The following is a 20,331-nucleotide window of genomic DNA, read 5'->3' on the forward strand; positions in this document are numbered from 1 at the left end:
TCCATGTCCTGAAGTGGTAAAGTGAGGCGTAAAACCGAGGTGCAAGGCTTTTATTCCTCACCTTACTGACCAGGAACCTCTTTGTCACATTTTGCAGGTGGAGTGTGGCCCAGAAGAGGAGGTATGTTTCCTACCCCGCTAGCCTCCTGTAAAACCTCTCTGTTCTACGCCAGGCCGAGATTTTCTTGCTGGCTTAAAACCAAAAGATTCCTATAGAGTGCCTACTATAGCATCTGCTAAATTTGCAGGTGGCATTTACACTTTTGTAAAATGGAGCGTATAAGTGAGGCGTAATGCGTTATGCCTCATTTTACACATCAATTTTCTAATACACTTTACAAAAATTGCATGCAGATAACTTATTATAGCACTGGTGGTTCGATGCATGTAATTAACACTCTATAGAAAATGCAGCACAGTGAAATTATTTGCCAAGGATCCCATACTTTAGTTAAGCAGTAAAGACGGGATTTAAACCTACTCTAAAATGTAGGCACTTAACAACATACCTTCTAACCTCTCGGTGGAATAATTTTGTTTTGGGGGGGGTTTCAAGAATTGCACAACTACAGTGGTTTAGAGGTTGCTTGCATAGTGTTCAGATCAGCATCAAGGGTGCATCTAGAGTACATTTTTGGGGGTCTGGGGCCTCTCCCTTCAAATGTTGGGAGAGGCGCTAACTTCAGAGACTGTAGGTGAGGGGCAAACGTACTTGAGTGGGGGCATGCAACTTCTTTACACATTGCAATGAGACTATTCTAGTGCAGCTTCAATGTTACAAGCAGTTCACTCTCCCCTTCATGTCTGAAACCACACATTTAAGAACTGCTGTGAGAATGAGCTTTCTCCTGCCCTCTGCCCCCATTCCAATCACTCCACTGGCATGCAAGTACTAACCCCACATCACGATTTCAATTGCCTAAACATGTATGCATAGGTGCTAACAATAAAATGCTTTGCATTTGTAATTGCAGGGCCTTTTAACAGGGAAGCCTAGGCACCTTTTAATGTACATGTCCTGTTCTGTGCGGCCACAGCTCTGTAAGTCAGCCAGGTCGAGTCAACAAAGCCCAACATTTCGAGGATGGGGGAGAGGTGAACTAGAGCCCGATTTGCTCAATGGTGTTGCGCCACTGATCAGAATTCTGACCATATATAGATCCTTATATTAAGCAAAAAAAAGTTTGATTACGGCTTTATTTTACACACTTTAAGCTTGGGCATCATTATAAGTTACCATATACTGCCGCATTACTGCACCGCCCGACTATAGGTTTGGCGGAAAGATGGAGGATTCCCCTCTTGCCATGAGCTGAAAGTAAAACCGCCAGCTTTCCGCCAAATTTAGGCAAGATTACTGTGGCAGAATTACCACCGTGGCAATTCTGCCGAAAATGGCCATTGACTGCTGCGGACTAAAAATAAATGGGGATTTACACTGCCAATGCTACTTGTAATCTGTCGGTAATAGTGTCAGAAACGCTGTTTATCTTCATCATCCTGCCATCATGACAGCCCTGGAAGCATCGAGTTATGGCACGCTAGCAAGCTTGATTTCAACTCCTGCTGCGCCTAGGAGCCTATCTGGGCCCATACCACTGCCCAAATAAAAGGTGCAACACGAGTTGTAGGTGTCTTACACCTCGAGAGGCACTAGTGATGGGTTCAATCAGTGCCGAGCATTTCCAGTCTTGTTCTGGTCTCTGTTTGCTGCTACCGCTGGCTTCCATATGGACGCATTCGCTAAAGGTAAGGTTTTATCATCCTTCCATCGGGGTGCAATCTGAGCCTCAAAGCCAGGCAGATTTTATACGGGAATTTCTTTTTTAAGGCTCTGTGGAATTTAAAAGAAAACAAAGTTAATAGATAACACTAAGTAATACAAACAGTATTGTGTTATATATGTCAAAAGGAATAAAGTGAATATTTTTAAAAAAACTTATACAAGTAATCTCCCCTTCGCAGATTAACTTCAGAAAAAGAGAATTTCTGAAGCATCTGCCTAGCTCTTATGTGACAGCAGAGCAAGCATGTGTCAGGGCAGAGATGGAGCCACAGAAAAGGGGTTTATTCATAGGAGGGCTACTTTATGGATTTACTTTAATAGGGTTTTTATGTTTCTCATACCTTTTACAGCTGTTTTATGGTGCCTACGCACCAATGCCTATGCACAATTAACAACCAGTTGTGGCTGGTCATTTTTTCAACTGGAGGGACGTAAATGTGTGTGCACTTGCTGTGAAAAATTGGGTAAAAAGCCATTCAGATTGCAATTGGTTTTGTATGATAGCACATGGAAAAAACCCAATAGATTCAAGTCACAACAGTGCACAGGATCACTTTCCGAACACATTTTCATGATGTCTTTGCCCACAACATATGCCAGTATATAAAACATGTTCATACTGTCTGTGCCCATACATGTCCATGAAGGCTGCACCAATATAGTTAATTATTACCAAATAAGGACTCCCAACCAGTAAAACATGCCATGCCACAGAAAGAAAGTATATCCAAACTGGTTATACCAACATCGGCCAGTGTACCACGTAATGGCACTTATGTTTGCTCTTACCCTTAATACTCAGTACAAAAATGTCATTACACACTAATATATGCGCAATTGGAGCCAACAATGTAAACCAGTCTTTCCATGTAATAATACTCATTGTGCTTGCTTTACCCTTGATGCCCAGTAAAACATGCCATGTTACAGCAAGAAAGTAAATGTATACTGACACCACCAATGTAGTCCAGTCTAGCCATGTAATATAACTTATCATGTTTGCTTTATCCTTGATGCCAAGTAAAACATGTCATGACACAGTAAGTAGACAGATACTGACACCACTAATGTAGTCCAGTCTAGCCATGTAATAACACATATGTCTGCATTACTCTTGATGCACAGTACAGTGCCTCAAGAGTAATAACACTTATGTTTGGTTTACCCTTGAGGCAAAGCAAACATAAATGTTATTATGTGGCTAGACTCGCCAACATTCACTCTATGCCACTCTAGCCATGAAATGATACTTATCATATTTGCTTTAACCTTGATGCACAGATGTCATGCATCAAGGGTAAAGCAAACATAAGTGTTATTACACATTTAATGTAGGCCAGTCTAGTCGCGTAATAGTACTTATGTTTGCTCTACCCATGAAACATTATAAGTGTTATTACATGGCTAGACTGGCATATAATGAATGTAGGCAAGCAAGTCTACCAACATAATAACACTTATCATACTTCCTTTACTCTTGAAGCACAGTGAAGCACAGTAATGATATTTTACTATGCTTCAAGGGTAAAGCAAAAAAAGAATGCCATGACCCCAGTAGCCCCCAGTTGGTGGGGGCTATTGAGGGGATGGCGGGGCCCACCTCTGAATGTAGTGTCCCTGCTCCCCCTTCACATGCATACATGCACAGGCTCACAAGCAAAACATTCACCCACACATTCACACATCATTCAAACTCCTTTCAAGCATGTATATATAAAAACCAACATACACATGCACAAAAATACATACATACACATTTCATAGAAACACACTTACCTTAGCTGCTCGCACATTCGCCACACGCTGGGTTGCCACGGAGGACCATATGGCCCTCCCCACCTCTCTGCAACATAAACAGGCTGACTGACAGGAGAGGACTCCTGGCTGTCATTCAGCATGCCTACGCTGTTAGCACAGTAATGAGAGGTGGTGGGGCCAGACTTCCAATGCCCACCACCTCTCATTACTATGTGGGACATGCTCCTGCTCAACTGCAGGTAGCACAGTCCCTGGTGCAAGCAAAGCACACTGGTGACTGTGCTGCCTGCACTCGGGCAAGGGGCACCACCCCTCGCCCACAGTGACGGGCTGCCACTCCCTTTGTCATGGGACAGTTTAACATCTGGCTAGCTTTACCATTCTATGCCCCTGAGCTGATCTAGGACCTCTGTGCTATTGTCGCTGTTTTCGTGACTGGTGAATCTTCTGCCTCATGAGTCATCTTTTCAGGTATCTTTTTTGTTTCGCCTTCTTCGTCTGGATTGTGGGCATTAAACCCTCTACTTAGAGTTTCCAACCACTGCTACGTCGACCTAAACCCCACACTCAAACTTATGAATGCAAATCATGTTTGTGGACCAGGTTCCCTACAACCATAGCTGTGAGCACTTTTCCCCGGGTCCGGACTCTGTAGTTGGTCCAGTCTGGCATTCTGAGGCACCCCTCCACCGTTGAGCTTCATAGGGAGGTTGTGCTCTCTCTGCAACAAGCTCTTTCTGGCCTGCTAGTTCTAGAACTCGAGGCAGGAACTCTTTGTGGGGGTCGTGTGTGGATGATTGCCTCTTTTTCTGCACCTGTAGGAGTAAAAAGTAATTGATTTTTTCCCATAACCGCAGCAGACATATAGAATATGTCCCATAGATTTTTATTAGAGTACTTTTAGAACATCTTTAAACTCCTAAGTGGCTTAGAATGGTACATACCCGAACAGACACATTGTTCTCTGCTCCCCCATATGGCCCTGGATTTTTTAGAACAGACACTATCATTTTAGATGGGACCAGTGACTTATTATGTATTTTGACATGGCAAATCACTGCAGTGGAATATGTCTACAAGAGGTAATGGTGTTACAGAAACCATTGGTGGTTACATGGTCCCTACTTGTTTCTAGGGGTGAACCGGGACCTATTCAAGGCTGCGTTTGTAATTTTACTTGTTGTCTGTTGGCCCTTTGGGCCTGTTTTCTAAATGGCTCTAACCCTTTTCCTTCCTCCTAACTATGACTCCAATGGGCTAATACTTCCTTGTTAGGTTAATGTTGTATCTTGTGTCCCTAGCAGTGAGGTGAAAACTATGATTTACCACCTTACTGTGTTTTTGCTCTATGCTTGCTTTGCTGGTACATTTTAAAGTACTTATTTGACAGTTTATTTTAATCTACTCCAATACTAAATAGATGAATACATATTTTACAGTATGTCGTGCTGTATATTTTATTGTGTATGTGTATGGGCCTAATTGCACTTTGGTACCAGCCCTTCCTCTCCTGAGAGTGAAGCATTACTGCTCCAATAGGTAACTCATTAAGAGGTCTAACTTGTTCTTCAATTTGGGATAGATCTCTTCACACCCCTCACCAGAGGGCTGTCGATAAAACCTTCTCACACGTAGCTGAATTCATGAGTGACAAACACATTAAAGGGAAAGTAAGAGATGCTATCTAATCAAGTGGGAAGACTTCTCTATGATTCCCTACATTTTTGGGGTCATTACAGGTTTGCTGGTATTCCAGCAATAATCGCACCGGAATACTGCCAAATGCAATTACCATTACTGACAGAAAATCCCCTTAATTCCAACTCCCCTGCTGTCCTCATCCTCCTTGATCTCTCTTTTGCATTTGACACAGTGAACCACTCCATCCTCATTAAAAGGCTCCATGACACCCTTGGTATCTCGGAGCGGGCACTGGACTGGCTGACCTCCTTCCAAACTGACTGCTCTTCCAAAGTCATACTGGGCATCTTCACCTCACCTACTTCCTTCTCCACCTGTGGAGCCCCTTAGGGCTCCATTCTTTCACCTTGGCTCTTTAACATCTACCTTACTCTTCAGGCACACCTCATGTTCTCCTTCTCCTCTAACTTCCAATGCTATGCTGATGACACACAACTCTTCTTCAAACTTCCTGCAGATTCCCTTGCACTGTCCATCATCCCTGACTGCCTCTCCGCCATGCAGGTCTGGTGTACTTCTAATGATCTCTGCCTCAATGCCAGCAAAACAGAGAGGCTTCCTATTGGGACCCCGGCACCCGACTTCTTCCGTTCACTCTGGCCTTCTTCTATGGGCTCTCCCCCTGCTCCCTCCTCGGAAGCCATAAACTGCGGAGTCATCTTCGACTCCTCTTTCTCCTTCCTCCCTCATACTCAGGACATTGCCAAGAAGTCCCACTTTCATCCTTTCCTTCTGAAAGGAATTCTACCTTTCCTCGCCTTCACCAAGAGACTCAATGTTACCTGGGCTCTGATGCTCCTTAATCTACCTTCGTCCACTCTGCAACCCCTCCAGCTAATCCAGAATAGGGCAGCAATACTTATCCTTGGCCTCAAGCCCAGGGACTGCATCTCTCCTGCCCTACAAAGTCTTCACTCGCTCTGGGTCGCTGCACGGATTAAATTCAAATCCCTGTGAATCATCCACAAGGCTGTCTGGGGCCGGGTAGCACTGTATCTGCAACACTTCCTGAATAAATATTCCCCTTCTAGACACCTGCATTCCTCTGGCACTAATTCCCTGTGTGTAAAGTGGTTTGCCAAACTGAGGGCAGGTGGTCGATCGCTTTCCTCAGCGGGCTCCCTACTTTGGAACAGTCTCCCACTCCCACTTCGTCTTGAGCAGGACCTCCTTCAGTTCTGGACAATGTAAGGAATTCCAAAATACAAACATCGGACTGAAGCAAGGATGTGTTCTAGGACCAATTTTATATAATCTGTTTACGGCAGATATGAAATTAAGATTCTCGAAGACAAATAATTTCCCACCAAGGATTAACAGCGTTGTGATTCCATGGTTGGCTTATGCCGACGATGTTATTATATTTGATTGTACTCAGATAGGATTGCAAAGATCTTTAAAAGAGTTGGAAGAATATGCCAATGATAATGCCATAATAATTAGTATAGCAAAAACAAAAACTTTGCGGTTAAGCAAAAAGAACATCGGGAATAAAAAAAGATTTATCTGGCAAATATATGGTTTACCGTTGATCAGTGTACCAGAATATAATTATCTGGGTTTTTTCATAACGTCAAATTCTAGGGGGGAATTTTACTATGAGAAGGTCAAGGAAAAAGTCTGGGGGAAGTGGCAAGCAGTTAAACATTATGCTGCTCAGTGTGGAGGTAACACCGTCAAGGGTTTGTTGGAAATAGCTGTACCTGTGGAAGCATTGCGTTTGGAATATGGGGTCACCTCACTAAAAACTCTTTGGCATGTTCGAAGAACATTATTATATGCAACATGCATTAGTAGTTGTTGTGAATCAAAGTATCTGCTATTGTTGATGGGAAAAATCCTGGATAATCGATGCAAAAATAGTTTTTTGTTAGCACTCAGAAATTCTGCGGCCCCATTTATAGAACAATTGAACCTTGAACCTGACCTTGAACCTGCCATACTAGAACAAGATCCCAATTATGAGGAGAAAATAAAAAAGAAACTAGGTTCTGGGATATGGCCAATAATGTAGATAAATTACATAAGAAGTCGAGAAATCAAGAATTGGCATGTCAGGGTTAGTCAATCCATACTCCTTCTCCATACTTGTTGATATTAAGTAGTATGGAGCTACTTAATATCAACCTTAAGAGGTTTGTCCTGTACCTACGGGAGAATGTGTTACCCACAATGGAATTCAGAGGAGCATGATCAAATATCCCCTGTTTAGAGAGGTTATGTAGGTTTTGCAATAAAGAGATTGAAAAATGTCGGCATGCTTTAACAGGCTGTAACTCTTTGAAGCACTTATATATTAGGGGATATGACATTTTCTTTCACGGGATTGCTCAGGAGATCAATTCTGGTCATATATCCACTGGGCAACATCTGTAGTGGTATGTACAGCTGCATTTGATATTTGGAAAGAGATTATGAAGAAGGGGATCTAATTTTTGGCGGAATGGAATCATGATTCTGGCCGGCAAGTTGTAGTATTGTTTCTTTTCACTAACATTATGCAAGGAAAAGAAAAAATCGAGATGTACAGATGATATAGATTGTATAAGTTATTTTGAATTTTAATAAGTTTATAATTTTAAGTAAAGAAATGAATTGTAATGACATTGTGAATTTTAGTATGCTAAAATGTGTGCTTAAAGTTCTAAATGGATGAAACTAATTGCACAATAAAACAAAATAAGTTCTGGAAAAGCATCAAGACCTTCCACTTTACCTGTTCCTTCCCTCCCTCTCCCCCCTACTAATCGCAAAGTATCTTCACTGGTGTGCAGGGCCCTTATGCATCCTCAGGGCCCTGACCACCAACATCTTATCATCCCAGGTGCTGTCTATCCTCTGCACTTGCCTCGCCTCACCCTCCACCACTGGAGGTTGCACTTACCTTCTTCATAGCACTTCACCTACTGCTCACCATGGGCACCACAGCACCTACCCCAAACCCCTCTCCCTTCTGCATTTATATGTTCTGAACACTCACAAACAAGGCATAGTAGGTTAGTTTTTCCCTCCCCATTGTCTCTTCTTATATTGTTGTATACTGTGACTGTGTAAGCTGCAGAACCCCTTCTTCTTCCCGAACCTCCACACTCTCCTCACCTGAGTCTCCAGAGTTGCCTGCGTTCCGTAGATTCCGCCGGCTCAGGTAGTCCCGTTCTTTTCTAGGTAGCACTTGCCTGTCTCGGTGAGAAGCCACAGTGACAACTGAATAGACAGCCGTCCTGGGGCCCCGTTGCCGGGAACAGGCCGGAATAAAGGGAAAAAACCCACACGTGGGAAAAACCCTTAGGATACTTCTGGCAATGAGGTAGGTGAAGATCCAAGCTTGTAACCATTAGGACTGGAAGCAGATGCGAGGTTCACAGGGTTGAACACAGGAGAGAAGTCCAAAGCGACACCAATGAGAGGTGAAGGGAGCCGAAGCCACCACCGGCCCAAGGACCTACCAGGCGCGGTAAGAAAGAGAGAAAATACAGGAGAGAAAACAATGGACAGAGAAAACAAGGGAAAACTGGAGAGCCGCGAGAGAAAAGAGCGGCAAAGAGGAGAGAAAAAAACACGCCTGCCGCCGGAGCGGCGAGACTAGAAGGAAAAAGCGAAGTAGTGCCGAGGGATCGGCAAGGAAGAGGCTGCAGAAAAGAAGGCCACCGCAGAAACTGAAACGGCCGTCAGGTAAGTAGAAGGAACTTATCCCAAGGAGAAGGGAAAAGCAAACAGAGAAAAACCCGCCACACGCCGAGGCGAGCAGAGGGCAAACGCGGGGAGCGCAAAAACCAGAGCCGCTGGTGCAAGATCCAGCAATGGGTTGAAACGCAGCGACTGCCGGGCTAGAAGGGCAGATAAACACCCGGCAATGCTGTGATTGGCCATGACTTGTTACCAGACACAAAAAAGGGACTAAAACCTATCAACCTGCCGGTTAGCCTCCAACGTGGAAGGAGCCGCCACCCGCGGTAGCGATTGCGGATGACAGTATGACCCCCTCCCCTCCTAACCGCCCCAGGCTTCCCTGGATAGCGGCGGTGAAATGTAGCCAACAACCTTGGTGCATGAACCTGAGAAGCCGGTTCCCATGAGTCCTCCGACTCAGGGTATCCCTTCCAAGACAGCAGGTACTCAAGACGTCCGCGATAATATCTGGAATCACGGACCTTAGATACCTCATACTCATCAGGCTCCGAGGACCGTGCTAGGATAGATCTGGGAATGATTCTATGGTGAAGATCGGGACAGTAAGGTTTGAGAAGAGAGGAATGAAAAACCGGATGAATGCGGCGAAGAGAGGAGGGAAGCCGAAGGCGAAAAACTACAGGATTGACTTTAGAGAGAATAGTGAAAGGTCCAAGAAAACGAGGAGACAGTTTAGAAGGCCTTGTCCATCTGGGCAGAAACCGGGTGGACAACCACACCTGATCTCCTGGCTTCCATACTGGACATTCTTTCCGATGTTGATCGGCACAGGATTTTGTCCGTCTTCTGCTGACCTCTAGACTCTGCATGGCTGAAGTCTGGGCTTCCTTAATCTTCCCTAATACCTCTTCTACCGTCGGGGAGTTGGTGTAGTTGGGAACCTCCGGAAACACGGCACGAGGGTGAACCCCGTAAGTGCAGAAGAAAGGAGAGAGTCCTGTAGCGGAATGCCTGGTATTGTTGTACGAGTACTTTGCCGTGGGAAGCAGCGAGACCCAGTTGTCTTGATGTTGAGATATATAACACCTTAGGTATTGTTCCAGGGTCGCATTCAGGCGTTCCGTTTGACCATTGGTCTCCGGGTGAAACCCTGAAGACAGAGCTCTTTCAATGCCCAAACGGTTGCAGAAGGCAGTCCAAAACTTCGAGATATACTGACTTCCCCGATCCGAGATTATCTTATCGGGGAGACCGTGTAGCTTGAATATATCTTGAGAGAAGACCTCCGCCATCTTAGCCGCAGTGGGCAGACCTGGAAGAGGAGAAAAATGAGCCAACTTAGAAAAGGCGTCTACCGTGACCATAATGCAGGTACAGGATTCCCATACCGGCAGATCGACAATGAAATCGGTAGATATGAGACCCCAGGGGCGCGTTGGGAGTTCGACCTGAGTGAGTAGACCCAACGGTTTTCCCAGGCGATATTTGGCTCTGGCACAAATTGGACAAGCCTTGACATACTCGTATGTCTCCTTTCTAGCGTTTGGCCAAAGAAACGTTCTAGAGAGGAGCTCAAAGGTATTCTCAGCCCCTCTATGTCCGGCCGAGCGAGAGTCGTGACTCCACTTCAGGATTCTAGAACGAAGAGGACCCTTGGGAATGTACATTTTCTGTTTGTAGAAAAGCCAGCCACCTCTTTGTTGAAAAGGAGAGGTAATACGTAGGGATAGTTGTGGCTTTTCCTGAATGAGGGCAGTTTTCACCTCTTTAAGGAAAGAGCCAACAAAGGCTAGGATTTGGTTGCGTTTGAACATGGACTCCCTCTTGATTTCCGGATGTTCCTTGGTGGAGTCTTTGCGGGATAAGGCATCCGCTAGACTGTTCTGTGATCCCGGGATATACGAGACTTGGAATTCAAACTGTGCAAAATGATGGGCCCATCTGGCCTGCCTGGAATTTGAACACTCCAAATCTTGTAGTACCTTGAGGTTCTTATGGTCGGTCCTCAATCAGAAATGGATGTCTGGCTCCTAGTAGGAGATGGCGCCACTCTTCACAGGCAAGTTTCATGGCCAGGAGTTCTTTCTCCAGTACCGAATAGTTGAGCTGGCTAGGAGAAAGAGTTTTTGACATGTATGCCACGGGGTGTTCCACTCCTAGGATGATCTGGAGCAATACCGCTCCTACAGCTACCGCAGAAGCGTCGGTCTCCAAAACAAATGGTTGTGATTGATCAGGATGCTGGAGAATGGGGGCAGTACAGAACAATCTCTTGAGAGAATCGAAACTCTTCTCTGCCTCATCCGACCAAAAAAATGGAACGGCCTCCTTCTTGAGTAGGCGCGTAATCGGGTATACTACCTCCGAAAAGTTTGAGATAAATCTGCGGTAGTAATTCGCTAATCCCAAGAATCTCTGGACTTCTCAGACCGAAGTAGGAGCAGGCCAATCAAGGATAGCATCAACCTTGGTTTGGTCCATGGCCACCCCTTCTTCGGAAAGAATGAATCCGAGATAGTGAACCGAGGGTACTGCAAATTTGCACTTCCCGCCCTTGACCAGCAACTGATTTTCCTGAAGACGAGACAGAACCTGTGTGACGTGTTGAATATGTTCCTCCATGTAAGGGGAGAAAATCAGAATGTCGTCGAGGTATATTATCACCGAGACCGACAGCAGATCTGAAAATAACCTGTCCATGAATCTCTGGAATGCAGCCGGTGCGTTCACTAAACCGAAAGGCATCACTCTGTACTCAAAAAGACCGTATGGAGTTCGAAAAGCCGTCTTCCATTCGTCCCCATCAGTGATGCGAAGCAGATGATATGCGTTCCTGAGATCCAATTTGGTGAAGATTCGAGCCCCTTGTACCGCCTCAATAATGTCGGTTATGAGTGGCATGGGATACCGATCACGGATGGTAACCTTATTGAGGCCCCGGTAATCGATACATGGTCTGAGATCAGTCGTGTCTTTTTTCTTGATGAAGAACAGGGAGGCGCCAGCTGGTGATTTCGAAGGTCGAATAAGACCATTCTCCAAGTTGGTATCCAGATAGACTCTTAATTCCTTCTTTTCGGCCTGAGAGAGAGAGAACATGCGCCCAAATGGAACCAGTGCATTAGGTTCGAGATCGATTGAGCAGTCTTCTGGCCGATGAGGAGGTAGCTGAGCGTGAAGATTCTCTTGGAATACCCTGGAGAATTGTGCACAAAAATGAGGAAGCGCGTGAATACCTACAAGATCTTTGGAGAGAACCCTAACTGACTGTTGATCTTCCCTGGTATTGGGAGGAAGACAATTGACCGAACAGTACGTAGAATAAAAACTTAGTCGATTTTCCGTCCAGTTGATATACGGGTTATGCCTGCGCAGCCAAGGAATGCCTAGGATTATGGGGAAATGTGCGGCTCTAATTATGTCGAACTGCAGGGCCTCTGTGTGTTGGTTGATGACCACAGAGAGTTGTTCAGTGGTATGTGTGATTAGTCCAGATGACAAAGGTGTACCGTCCACTCCTTCCACTTTCTGACCCACCTTCCGAACTATCCGAGTGAGCCCCATCTTGTCAGCCCACAGAGTGTCCACAAAATTCCCTGCCGCTCCACAATCCAATAAGGCTAAAGTTTCCACCTGTCTTCCGTTTAGATTCAAGGTAACCGATAGTACCATCAGTCTGGAATCCTCTTGGGATTCTGAAGCCGACACCGAAAGTGTGACATAGGGACGCTGAAAAAGATCGGAGTACCCTCGGCTGCCTGTCCCTATTGACGCCGAGGGTATTCGTTTCCCGCCTTCCTCTCCGGAACCTCAGAGCAATCCTTCAGTACATGTTGATCGGAACCACAATAGGCGCACAATCCTTTTTCTCTTCTTCGCCTTCTCTCTGCTGATGACAGAGGTGCTCTGGTAGCTCCGATTTGCATCGGTTCTTCGCTCTGAGTAGAAGAGAAACGTCCAGAGGGAGAGTGTGAAGGAGGGTTCATGGGATTTCCTGATCCTCTTTGCTTTCTGCGTTCTGTCCTTCTCTCTTGGAGACGGTACTCGATGTGGAGAGCGGCAGCAAGTAAGTCCGGAAATGTGGGGGAGCGTGGGGATCTGGCTAGCTCATCCTTGATCTCATCTCTCAACCCTCTCCGGAACACCGCATATTGTGCTTGTTCGGACCATCCCGCTCCTGCTGCCAGTGTCTTAAAGGAGGAGATGTATGACAGCACATCTAGAGCACCCTGTCGTGCATCCAGCAGTTCCTCACCTGCAGTAAACGATAGTTCGGGTCGCTCGAAAGTCTGTTTCAGTAGGTTCTGAAAACCCGAGAAATCTTGTAGAACGGCATTACTGTTAGTAACTAGTGGAGTAGCCCAGGCTAAAGCATTCCCTGTCATATTTGAGACCATAAACCCTACTCTGGCTTGGTCCGTGGAGAAGGTGTGTGGTCTGAAGGTAAAGTACACATTGCAGGCCTCAAGGAATTCCTTTACCCTCTTAGGTGAGCCATCAAATCTTCCTGACGAAAGAGCCGTAGGAGGCAATTCCGGGGGATGTGAGGGTTCCCGGACCGCTACCATCTGTTTTAGCAGGGCATTCTCCGTCTTGACCCCCTGTAATTCCAGTGACATGGCCTGAAAAGCCTTCCATAACTCCTGAACTTGATCTTCGGCTGACATCTTGGTCCTTAATGGCGTTTCAATCTGTGACTGTGTAAGCTGCAGAACCCCTTCTTCTTCCCGTCCCTCCACACTCTCCTCACCTGAGTCTCCAGAGTTGCCTGCGTTCCGTAGATTCCGCCGACTCAGGTAGTCCCGTTCTTTTTTAGGTAGCACTTGCCTGTCTCGGTGAGAAGCCACAGTGACAACTGAATAGACAGCCGTCCTGGGGCCCCGTTACCGGGAACAGGCCGGAATAAAGGGAAAAAACCCACACGTGGGAAAAACCCTTAGGATACTTCTGGCAATGAGGTAGGTGAAGATCCAAGCTTGTAACCAGTAGGACTGGAAGCAGATGCGAGGTTCACAGGGTTGAACACAGGAGAGAAGTCCAAAGCGACACCAATGAGAGGTGAAGGGAGCCGAAGCCACCACCGGCCCAAGGACCTACCAGGCGCGGTAAGAAAGAGAGAAAATACAGGAGAGAAAACAATGGACAGAGAAAACAAGAGAAAACTGGAGAGCCGCGAGAGAAAAGAGCGGCAAAGAGGAGAGAAAAAACATGCCTGCCGCCGGAGCGGCGAGACTAGAAGGAAAAAGCGAAGTAGTGCCGAGGGATCGGCAAGGAAGAGGCTGCAGAAAAGAAGGCCACCGCAGAAACTGAAACGGCCGTCAGGTAAGTAGAAGGAACTTATCCCAAGGAGAAGGGAAAAGCAAACAGAGAAAAACCCGCCACACGCCGAGGCGAGCAGAGGGCAAACGCTGGGAGCGCAAAAACCAGAGCCGCTGGTGCAAGATCCAGCAATGGGTTGAAACGCAGCGACTGCCGGGCTAGAAGGGCAGATAAACACCCGGCAGTGCTGTGATTGGCCATGACTTGTTACCAGACACAAAAAAGGGACTAAAACCTATCTACCTGGCGGTTAGCCTCCAACGTGGAAGGAGCCGCCACCCGCGGTAGCGATTGCGGATGACATATACATTAATTAACATTGTTGTAATTACATTGTCTATCATCCCCTGTTCCCTCCCTATTGCCCTGTGGGCACTTTGAAACAGTATTTGCTTCCTGTATAAGCACCTAACAAGTGAACAATAAATACATAAATAAATGAATGGATTCCATGAGTCCCATAGGACTCCATGAGGGATTTTGCTGCAATTACCGTCATGGCATTACTGTGCCGGTAATAGAGGTCTTTTCTTTGCCAGTAGGGGTCAGATTTCCCTCCAGCTTTTAGGTTGAAGTAAATCCTCCACCCCTACCAACAAACCTGTAGTTGGACGTCCCTTTAAAAGTGCTGGTAAACGTTATTACCGGCACATTTACTGTGTAACGGCCAACTCATAATGAGCCCCAATATTCTCTTTAGGTATCCACAGTTCCAGAGACCAGAACTGCACCATCAACCGAATATACATAAGCTTAGTGACGTTGCTCCTCACCAGAGTATGATTTTTCTTGGCCTACACATGATCCATGTGCATTCCAGAGGCACCAGAATCCAACCAGTCTGTTGCCTAAAAAAGAACTTTCACAAACCACAGAAATGACTAGGAAAGAACAGTAAACCCCAAAGAATTTCAGTATAATTTCCAAATTAATTGTAAAGGCCAAGAAGTGCAATGGACTCACTAAACCTCTCCTTACTCAATTGATGTAAATTATCTCATTTCCTGGCCCCGCAAATAAACCCCAGTCCCTCACACAGTGTCTCTTTTAACAACACTTTAAACAGTGACTCTGGGCCTCATTACACGGATGGCGGTAGTGATTTACTGGTACCGGTAAAATACCGGTACCGGTAAATCCCTACCGCCTTACTACGAGGTCCCTTTGTGGGTTGGGGGATTTAACGCCTGCTTTTTGCAGGCGTTAAAATCCAACCCGCTAAGGGACCTCGGAGCTAATTACGCCACCGCAAAATTGCGGTGCCGTAATTAGCGCCTTCCCCATTCCCATAGAGCCCTATGGGGCAGAAATGGGAATGGGGAAGGGCAATGGCGGAAGGGGATTTACCGCCCCTCCAACCTTGGAATGGGGCGGTAAATCCCCTTTCCGCCAAGGCGGTGCTGGTATTTTACCGGCATGAGCCATGGCGCTAATAGTGCCATGGCTCACCGCCTACCGGGTAATGAGGCCCTCTGACTCAGACAAAAGCATTGTTGCTGTAGTTCCAAATCTTAGAACAGGATATTAATAATTGTTCACATTACGTTGGTTTATTCTCCACAACTGCACAGGACCTTCATCTCAAAGTCCTTCGTATCAAACTTCAAAGAACACTCTGGTGTGTGCCCACAAAATAGGTAAGGAGACAGAAAACAGGTGTGTAGTTGTGATGGCTTTATTACCGGAACCATCCATGCCTTCCTCCCTTACCGACTCTCAGGCTCTCTTCAGGAACTGCCCTGCGCTGTTGTGCCCTGATCGGCTTTATTCTAGAACTCTTGAGGGCATCAAGGCCACGAGCACAAGAGCGTGGGATACTCCACCACCTCCTCCTTTGAAATCTTTAAATAAAACAACTATACCCCTTTCCCAATATATAAGTACATCTTGAACACTACAAAATATATTAACAGTTCAAAACAACTGCTATATTCATTTTCATTATAAATAAAACATAACAACCTAGCAAAAACATAACTTAAGGCATAACGCATCCAGAACATCAAAACAATTCACACGTGGACACGCCATGTATTCATACAACAACCTGGAAATTACACAGCACTATCATTCATGACTGATGAATCTTATGGGAGGAATTTTTGAGCTGTGCCCTCTCTCCTTTAGTCGCGGGGCAACTGATTTGGGACTTGAGGACACATTTTCTCTAGTGTCAACAACTGCACCTTCAGGGCAGGGGTTAGCACTGTTATTCTCTTGGATAGACTTATCCACACTTGCGCACCTGCCCTGTCAGAGTCCACTTGATGGACTCCTGAGGGAACACCACAGCGGAAGTAGTAGAACCTCTTCCTTGGTTCAGTAGTTGAACACTTGGACTGTTATGCCACACATTCCACATTCCATTCCCTTCCATCTGTTGTGCGAACACCCCTTTAAGTACCTGTACTTGAACCATCTTAAGGGGTGAGGAATACTTAGAGAAACCCTTTGGAACAGCACCCTGTAATTTCATTCTTACCCATCCTCCAGTTTTAAAACATGTCTGAGTGTCATGTGACAGTTGGAATTGTCTCAAATCCGCTATTGGGGCTCCAAAATGTGGGAGCACACCTTCCTCAAATCCGTGATAACTGACATCTCCTTTGTTATACTTTTGCAAAACCACCCAAATCTGGAGGGTAGGGGAGTATTGTGCCCTCACAGAATCTCAAAAGGAGAGAATTTGGTTGTGGGGAGCGGTGTAGTCCCACATGCTAAAAGCATGCATTGGACAGGCTAGACATTCTTAATGGCCAGTTGTATTGTTGAGGTCAACACCCTATTTAACCTCTTCACCATGCCATATTAGTGACCTCGACCTCACAGGAGCTTAAAAATGCCTTAATCTTTGTCAGGGAAAAGATCCGGGGCTATGCTAATTTTGGGACTGTCGGGACTGGGGGCTAGCTAGCCTTTTTGGTTGTAACCCCTGATCTTCTATCCAGGGCTACAACCAAAAGACCCGGGGATATAGCCCCCTCAGCCCCGCCCCTAGCAAAACCTCTGATCTTTGTTGATGTGAATTGTACCCCATTTTCTGATATTAGAACTTCTGGGAGTACCTCTCTCCCAAAGAGTTCTGGACTTGGATCACAGTGAGATGCTGATGGTATCTACAAATTAGATCTCAGGCCACTTAGAAAAATGATGAATAACCACTACTGCATATCTGTAGTAATCTGGCAGGTGCTGCATGGTCATAGATAATCTATAGCTATTGTGCGCCAGGGTCCCTCCTGTATGGGCACAGGTGCGATAGGGGCTGGTTTAGTAATCAAAACTTTGTCACTCTACACAGTCTCTCACGTACCTCTCAACCTCTAAATTGACAGCAGGCCACCAATAGCTTTCATTCATTACTCTCTTTGAGATCGTTTTTTCTAAGTGTCAATGGTAGGCTGTCTGCAATAACTTTTCCTGAATGCCCACTGGTGGTACCACCTTGTCCGCCCTGCACAGAAACATCCCACTAATTAACAGTTTGTCCTGGACCTCACTGAACGGAAGCAGACCACTATCCAACTGCTATGGAAGTGGACAACCCCTTTGGAGATGTCTCGAGTTCTTGTAGAATTGGTCTTCACGGTCAGCCTGTGACCACTCTTCCTTGCTGAAATCTTCACTAGTGATATGCTGCTCGTCAATAATAGCAACATTCTGGTCATCCAGGAAAGGTTCTTCTAGAGACAGTCTACCACAATGTTTCTTTTTCCAGGTTTATACTCAATAGACTGGTTATAGTCCTGCAAAAGTGCTGAAAACCTGGCCAACCTAGGAGTGACCTTCGTCGTGCAAGAGGCTGAAAGAACTTGAATTAGAGGCCAATGTTCTGTTCTAAGCGCAAGGATGCCCCTCATAAGTATTGTATGAAGTGTTTTATAACCCATAGACAAGCTAGGGCCTCTCTTACTTTGACTGAATAATCATTTTCCGCCTGTTTGAGTGCTCCTGGAGCAAATGCTACTGAGCTTTCTTGCCATTATGAGTTGCGAAAGGACAGCGCCTAACCCCTTATTGCTAGTGACCACCGTAAGGATGGATTTGTCCATTGTGTCAAAAAGCTTCAGAGTTCTTAGTATGAGTTGTTTTGTGCAATCAAAGGCATTATTTTGCTCTCTGCCCAAATGAAAACCAATACCGTGCTTGCCTATTTGTCGTAAAGGTTCAACTATGGATGCAAATATGTGCGCAACCCTCACATAGAATTGACTCAATCTGAGGAATTATGCCAGTAGTTTATTTGTGGTAGGAGGAACAGCCTCAGCAATAGCCATGATTAGTTTCACTTTAGGCATCACTCCTGGCAATGAAAGGGTATGACTGAGATATTCATCCTTGTGTAAAAACAGTTTACATTTCATGGCCTCCAGAGTGAGTCCATACTATTTCAGAATATCTAGTACCTGTTGCAAAACTAGTGCATGCTTCTCCATGGAGTCTTGAGTACTCCTTCCAAATGTCTACACAACCAGTCCATTAGTCACTGAAAAACAGCTGTGCTGGAGGCAATACCGAAAGGTGTTTATAGGAACTGGTAGGCTCCTAATGGGGTAATGAATGATATCCGCCCTCTTGAGTCTTCCGGGAGCTCAACTTGATAGTAAGCCGAATGTAAGTCTAACGTGGAGAAGAACTGTGTCCCCTTGAGTCTGATGACCATCTCTGACATGTTGCGCAATGGGTGCACATCAACCTTTATTCTTCTGTTTAAGCTTTGAGCATCGATGCACATTCTTATCTCACCAACCATTTTACGAACAAGCACAATCAGAGCTAATCACTCTGTGCCATCCACCTCTGTTATGATGCCGGCTAACAACATCACTTTGATTTGCTGTTTTAGTTGGTCTTGTAACCTGAATGGTCCTTTGTATACTTGGTGTTTTACTGGCTGTCACCCTTCCTTGAGAACTATTATGCAGTGCATACTTTTTCAATTGGGTTAGTAAAAACTGTGGGGTATTTTAGAACCAGCTTGTTGTGCAGTTCTTGAGTATTTCTTTCTGGCAGCTTGTGGTCTGCCTGATCTGTCATATGCAGACTTTGGTCAGAATATCCATTTAGTGAAATAACTTGATGTTATTCTTCTGGTCTTAAGGGAAGATGAAAGACTGCCTGATGTTTCTCGCTAAGCAGCACGTTTGCTTCTACATGGATAATGCATAACGTGGAATGCTCCTTGAAACACATTTTTGGTTGAAAATGGCCAACTAATTGGATGAGGTGTACGGAATATGCTGTGGGTGAAAACTTAATGGGCGCCAAGTTTCCCACATTGTGTTGCAACTCTCTTGAATATCGTCTCTCAGATATCACTGTGTATTAAGACCCCAAATCAGAAATGTAGGACAGGGATAGGCCAGCCATTTGCACATTTATAGTGAGTCTAGATTGTCCTAGTTCTTCTTCTCATTCATCAATCCCCAGTACCATGTTGGACAGATGGCTTATTAGCTGGTCCCCATCAACAGGTACTGTATCAAAGCCCTCAATGGTTGCAATATTGAATTTATGTGACTTGGACGTTGTTTGATTTGATGCTTGCGGGCATCTGTGCTGCAAACAAACTTGATGAAGTGGTTCATGTGCCCACATATGGCACACTTTTTTCTGCATACTGGGCAGGTCCAGAGCTATGATTTGTGCTGCCACTCCTTGGACAATGGCCGGCTTGCCCCTTGAACTGAAGTTCACCCTTTTGGTTATCTTATTGACATTATTTGGGAAGATTTGTTTGCCTGCACGCTTTGCTCTGCTGAATGCACAAATTTGACAAATCATCTGGGAGGAACTAGTCACTTGTGCCTTCTCCTTCCCCATGGCATTGTTCCAGGCCATGGACTTTGATAGGTACTTCACATCTAAAGTTGCTAATCTTCGTTCTGATTTTGCTTCTTCTCTCACTCCTCCTCCTTCATTTTCTTCCAGTTTACCTCATTCTCTCCTCTTATCGATTCTGATACTTCTGCCCTTCTTGCCCGTGCTCATCTGATCCTCTTCCTGCTTCTCTTATTCCACATATCTATCCCTATCTTCTTCCTTATTTTACTTCCCTCATTAATTATTCTCTTTCTGACTAATGTTTCCCTGCTACCTTTAAGCATTCTCCTCATCTCCTGAGTCTAAAAAACAAC

At 45.5% G+C, this 20,331-nt stretch overlaps 1 protein-coding gene across 6 annotated transcripts in view; it reads right to left on the reverse strand.

Moving 5' to 3' along the window:
- Positions 1-1,179: 1,179 nt before the first annotated feature.
- The window catches only part of FLT3LG (fms related receptor tyrosine kinase 3 ligand), a 619,298-nt gene continuing 600,146 nt past the window's right edge, over positions 1,180-20,331 (reverse strand). For all 6 annotated transcript variants that reach the window (XR_011260435.1, XM_069606286.1, XM_069606316.1 and 3 more), the window contains one exon: positions 1,180-1,834. The gene's annotated coding sequence lies outside the window, so the exon portion shown is untranslated. The remainder of the gene's footprint in view (positions 1,835-20,331) is intronic.

The sequence above is a fragment of the Ambystoma mexicanum genome, chromosome 1p (assembly GCF_040938575.1).
Source record: "Ambystoma mexicanum isolate Mex_15411 chromosome 1p, UKY_AmexF1_1, whole genome shotgun sequence".
Lineage (NCBI taxonomy): Eukaryota > Metazoa > Chordata > Amphibia > Caudata > Ambystomatidae > Ambystoma > Ambystoma mexicanum.